The 6265-nt window shown below is 38.3% G+C and overlaps 1 non-coding gene across 1 annotated transcript; it reads left to right on the plus strand.

Annotated features, from left to right (window-relative positions):
* Positions 1-5951: 5951 nt before the first annotated feature.
* Positions 5952-6056, plus strand: LOC127099290 (small nucleolar RNA R71). The gene has a single exon (XR_007793812.1). It is a non-coding gene; the product is annotated as a small nucleolar RNA R71 (small nucleolar RNA).
* The last annotated feature ends 209 nt before the right edge of the window (positions 6057-6265 follow it).

Raw genomic sequence — 6265 nt, forward strand, 5'->3', positions numbered from 1 at the left:
AATTAATAATTATATTTTTGCAATCAAATGAGATAATAATCAAGGAGATAAGAAAATGAGATAAAACATGAGATAAAATTCTAGGGTTGTCCAAAGGATAAAATCGAGGATAAAATCAGGGATAATGGTTATGTCTAATATTCGCGTATAATTACTAATTCATTTTTTAAATAAATCAAATATTATATTTTTTCAAAACAATTAAGAGATAAAATCAATTCAACACACTTCAAACTATAAGTCATCTACCCTAATGTATTGAGGCATTTTTTTTAAAATCAATAATATTTTCGCCCCCGATGCGTGAGAATTTTCAAGGGATAAAAACAATCAACAAATAATTTTTTCTACAAGAACTACGGTACTCTGATCTCTCGCCTAAGACGAAGGTACGTAGGCATAGAGTTGTAAACTCTAGAGAGTACGAAAAAAAATCTTTTTGGTCTCCCGTCTATTTTAATTAAAATATTTTTCCTAAAAATATAGTAAATAATTAACATTTAATCAATAATCAAGCAAACATCCGTAAACACACACTAACCCTAAAATTGAAGGAGGATCTCATTGAGTACAATGGAGGTAAGGAGTGCCTAGTACCTTCGCCTTACTTAATTGACTCCCGAACTTAGCATCTCACCCTTAATTATTATGTTTTCTCATTATTTCCCCGTTCCTTAGGAACAAATAAAAGATGGTGGCAACTTTGTAATTTTCCAGCCGCGACACTTTTATTTAACCGAATTAAAACACAAATTTTATATTGTCAAGCAGTCCTTGAGATCGATATTTGGGATTTCTCTTTATTACTATATTGGCAGATTAGTGCACTTTCTAATTTACCGATCAAAAATCACTTATCAAACTCCCCCAAACTTAGATAATTGCTTGTCCTCAAGCAACAAAGCTTGCTTATACAATTTTTTTGATCAAGATGTGCACTACATGAAAAAACATAGAAGATGAAGTCAAAGGTACTCATACATAAGTTTTTGTTCCAATCAGTTAAGCCTAGTTCTATCGGTAATCACTTGACAACGAAGGTATTCACAAGAACACTAACCGCGGCAGAGCCATAAACCTAAGTCTACCTTTCAGACACCTCTCCAACTATGCTTTGGGCTTAAGTATCTTTTTCAATTTTCCTCCTCTTTCAATCTGACAGTCATATTAAGGCATTTGGAATTATTGATGTCATCACATGCACAAGAACGATTGGGAATTTTTTGTTTAGCACCAAATAAGCAATAATTTCTTTCTTTTATTTATCGATGAAATTACACAGTTTTGTGTGTGTATTTATTTTTCCACTTTAGGACGACGTTTGGGGTTCAACAACCATTAGGCTAAATAATCGGGTGAGGGTTACCCAACTTAGAAGGTGTAGTTGCCTTTTACCATATTTTCATCATTTGGGTGCCAAAAATATTTATTTACAAACCAATCGTACATGCATGCGAGTCTAATTTATGCCAGGCGGTAACTAATAAGGGAATACTTCTCATAAACCGAGTATCATGATACAAATCTACACGTTGGACTCGCGTCCTACTCCGGAGGCCCTAGAGTGTTCAGGTAACACCTAAGTGGTCAGAGTTTCCTAATGCCCCTATTCCTAGCCTTTCATCCCTCAAACTCTATATACTTCCCAGTTTTCCCTATAACCGAAGTTTTTCAAGATTTTTTTTTGCACGGTCGTTGTTTGAGAAAAGTTATGAAAAAATGGTCTTTTGAAATAAAGAATACAAAAATAGCTAAAGAACAAGAAAAAAACATGAACATAAAAATGAAAGAAAATGAAAACAAAATAAAAGTAAAGAAGTACCCCCCCCCCCCCACCCACAAACTTGAACAAAACATTATCCTCAATGTTTTAGCGCAAGCAAGAGGAAGTAAACTCGCAAGAACCTCACTCGGGAGGTGGGAACTACAACATGAGTTGTTGCATAATTTCTTGGACATCATCCAAGACCACTCATTGCCTAGTTTGCTCAATCTTCATCGCATGAATTTTAGATTAAACCCATTCCCACCTATCTTAATATGCAATAGAAGCCCCAACTTCATTTTGGGTAGGAAGTGTGAATGGAGGAACAATGTCCTCTTCCATTGAGGTACCTGTAGAATGGTTAGTAATGTCAGAGTCACCCTCTTGCTCAGATGAGTTACCCGGAAAGGGGACGACCGCTTCGTAGAGACAATTCTTAGGAATATCAATTCTTACCTTTCTAGGATTAGGCAAGTCAAGAATGACCTTGTTACGGATCGTCACTGTATAGGTGTTACCGTCCATGGAAATAATACCTTGATGTACAAGGGAATCCATATAAACCTTACTCCTCCGCTCAACAATATGATCATTGTCTAAGTTAAACTCAAAACCAAGATGCTCGACAATTTGGGTAATCATACCCCCCCACCAAAATGCCTCCGATGGCCGCACGATCAACCTCTCCCAAATAGTTTTCCGCAAAGGCGGAAACATTAAGAATACCAATATTGGTCATGCTATATAAGAATAAAATATCCCTTTGGGAAGCCATACCAGTGATATCACCTCATCCGAACAAGGTGAAAGCAAGTGCCTTATACGCGTACTAGAAGCATGGGTTTTAGATGGTGGAGGCTTTCTCCCCTACGACAGTATAAAAACGGTCGCCATAAATAGCATGTCAAAAGATATTAACATCAAATTCCTTTGGGAAATCCCCCGACCCATGGATGGGAAATTGTAGGATGTGTCTTAACTCTTCCACACTCAATTCTTGGTTTTGGTTAAAGAGATGGAACTTGAGAGTACCATAGTAGTATCTCATTCTGCAAATCCACTTCTTTTGTAACTTAAAGTCTAAATTCTCAAAAATTCAATGGTGATACACACATAGGCGGTGTTTCCTTTTACTAAAATCAAGAAAACTAATTGAGTGTGACATCCTATCTACTTTGGCTTTAAGACCAAGGGTAGTAAGAGTTCTTTCACACATGTACCTCGACGGAGTGATTTTTCGCTTGACAATAGTGGAGTACCGCTTAGCTTGATAATCATCCTAAAATACAATATTATGAGGGTTAGATGATCGAGTGATTCCTCTTTTCCGAGGCCTTGATAATTGTGCTAATTACTTGCCATTATCGCTCCCCTTGGGTGGCATTGATGGTTGAAGTCGAAAATTTCAAAGTGAGAGTTTTGGAATTTTCATACCCAGGAGTATGATTGGGGCGATGGATAATGAAGTTTTTGTGAAGGTGGTTTAGGGATTGGGGTTGATAGAAGGTTAAAGGCGGGAGCTTTTTCTTCAAAACAATGGAGGTTTGGAGAAAAATTGGAAGAAAGTGGGAGAATTGAAGGAGATGATATGATTTGTAGAGAGAGTGATTTGTAGTAATGAGGGTTAAAAATTTGATTTAGGTGTTTTAAAGAGAGTTTATGGATGATAATTGGATGAGATGGAGGTGGGTGAGACCCTTAAAAATTCAAAATTTGAAAAAAGATTGAACCCTTGTCTGCATGCTCTACTACGGCCGCCAGTAGCAGGGAGCTGGTTCCGAAGCACAATGATTGATTTTTAGGGTTTTGTGTGATGGGGCTGCTACGACCCGTAGCACCTACTACGAATGCCCGCAGCAAGCCCCTAGTTTTTATATGGGAAAATTGTTTCTCTTAGGTTTTGTGGGATCCTTCAGGGCACGGTTCCTTGAATGATTTCTCTAGACTTTTTCTAACGATTGCACTAGTTTTTCTTCTTCCTTGTGAGCCTTTTATTAACTGAAAAAAGAAATAAAACAAATGAGTGCTAAAAAGCATGGGTTTCCTCCCACATAGCGCTTTGTTTAATGTTATTTAGCTTAACCATCTACACCCTCAACTCAATAGGGTGCTTCCTTCAAGTTAGAATCCCTAGCATCTCCCTTAGCTATTGTCGGGACCCAACTAACTCTAGTCATACATATCATGCATCCCTCTTCCTTTTTTTCCTCCGACGTGGAGGCTCATACCTTTGGCACGATTTTCCACATACTTTCTCTTTCACTCCCTCCTTCTCCTTAGACTTACTCTTTTTTAACCCTAGACGGGGTTTATGATTCTTGGGTTCATTACCATTCACAACAGGTGCTTCAAAGCCTTAGTTAGTGGGGATAGGAGTCTCGTCCAAAACTTCTTCATAAACCTTAGCTTTGGTATTCTTCTCATTTTTAGCGCTACTGAGTAAGCACTCTTGCAACTTATTGGTCGAAGGAGGCTTCAATGCGCTTTCTTGAACACAATCGGTTAGCAAGTCCACCAAACAACAATAACCCCTTAGTGAAGGATTATTCAAAAATCTTGCAAGAATAAACTCAATCTTCTCTTCTCCTACCTCAGAAGTCAACTTCCATCTCTTGATACCAATGATGGCTCATGTCGTAGCTAAGAAGGGCCTACCTAATATTATCGGGATTTGGAAATCCTTATCGATGTCCATTACGACAAAGTATACTGACACATAGTACTCTCTAACTCACTAGAAAATCTTCTAACACACATATTGGATACTTAACTGATCTATTTGCAAGTTACAAAGACACATTTGTCGGTTTCATCTCTCCCATTTCCAACTTCTTACACACAGACAAAGGCATTAAGCTAACAATACCTCCTAGATCACAAAGTTCTATCTCAAAGTCCATAGTGCCAATATGACAAGGATAGAAAAGCTTCCTAGATATTTGAGCTTAGGGATCACCATGTTTTGAATCACAACACTAATATCAAGAGTCATAACCACAATTTCATGGTCCTCTAGATTTCTTTTATTGGAAATAATCTCTTCTAAGAACTTAACATAAGAGGGTATTTGGGTTAGTGCCTCGATGAAAGGCACATTGAGGTGTATCTTCTTTATAAATTCCACAAACTTTCTGAACTAGGCCTCCACTTTGGCCTTCACAAGCCTTTGTCAGAAAGGAACAATAAGTTTGTAGGGGGGAGGGGCAACATAGGGTGCTTCCTTTTCAACCTCTTCAATAACCTCCTTTTTGGGTGGTGTTGGCACGCTCTCTTCAACCTCTCTCTCTCTCTCTCTCTCTCTCTCTCTCTCTCTCTCTCTCACTAGAACTACCCACCTGCTTACCACTATGATTTTTCATATAATTCAAATGTCCCTTGGGATTTTGCTCGGGTTGCCTCAGAAATAACCCGGAAGGGATAGAGGAAGCAACTTGTTATTGAGCTACTTTGGAGATTTGAGTCTCCAATATTTTGGTATGGGTGAAAATATTTTCAACCTTAGTGTTTATCTGCCTAAGCGCCTCATTGGCGAGGAGGTTTTGATTTTTAAACTAATCATTTTGACGAGTGTGCATCAACACGAAATATTCCATCAAAAGTTCTAGGTTGGATTTCTTAGGCTTGGTCGGTGTAGCTTTTGGAAACCCGACGGTCCTATAGCTTGTTGGGGGTTGTTGTTTCTATAAGATAAATTAGGGTGATCGTGCCACCCTGGGTTATAGGTATTGGATTACGAATTATTCCGCTAGTTGTTATTCACAAAATTGGCATTTTCTTGGGTGGATCCTCCGACGAGGATCTTTTGACAATCTCTATCGATGTGCCCATTAGTTCCGTATATCTCATAGTAGAGAGTAATGGGAGAAACATAAGCATCGGGGAAAAGAGTACCAAATATGGAAGGTGTGATGCTTAAACTATCAATCTTTTGGTAAAGGGTATCCACCTTAGCGTTCATATGGTCAAACATATTAACCTCATAAAGACCACCGGTCTCTAGGGTGGAGTTAGCGGCACCTTATCGCATGGTTCCCTATGAGTGGTGGTTTTGGCCATCTCTTCTATCAAGTTATAGAATACATCTTGAGGACTATTCATTAGGGTTCTGTCATAAGCCACATCTAAGGTCATCCATGTGGAGTAAAGGAAACCGTTATAAGAGGTATGGATAATCATCCACTTCTCAAATCCATGAAAATGGCATAGTCTTAACAAATCCTTATAACTCTCCCACGTGTCAAACAATGATCCCACATCTTCTTGCCTAAAATTATTAATCTCATTCCTAACTTGGGATGTTTCACTTGGCAAAAAGTACTGCGCAAGAAAGGCCGATTTCAACTGGGTCCAGAAAGTAATAGAATTGGAGGGCAAGGATTGAAGCCAATCCCGCACATGATCTCTTAAAGAAAAAAGAAACAAACAGAGGTGGATAACATTTTGGTCAATGCCATTATCCTTAATAGTACCACAATTACCAACAAATGTCGAAAGATGAAG

This window comes from Lathyrus oleraceus, chromosome 6 (genome assembly GCF_024323335.1).
Source record: "Lathyrus oleraceus cultivar Zhongwan6 chromosome 6, CAAS_Psat_ZW6_1.0, whole genome shotgun sequence".
Classification (NCBI taxonomy): domain Eukaryota; kingdom Viridiplantae; phylum Streptophyta; class Magnoliopsida; order Fabales; family Fabaceae; genus Lathyrus; species Lathyrus oleraceus.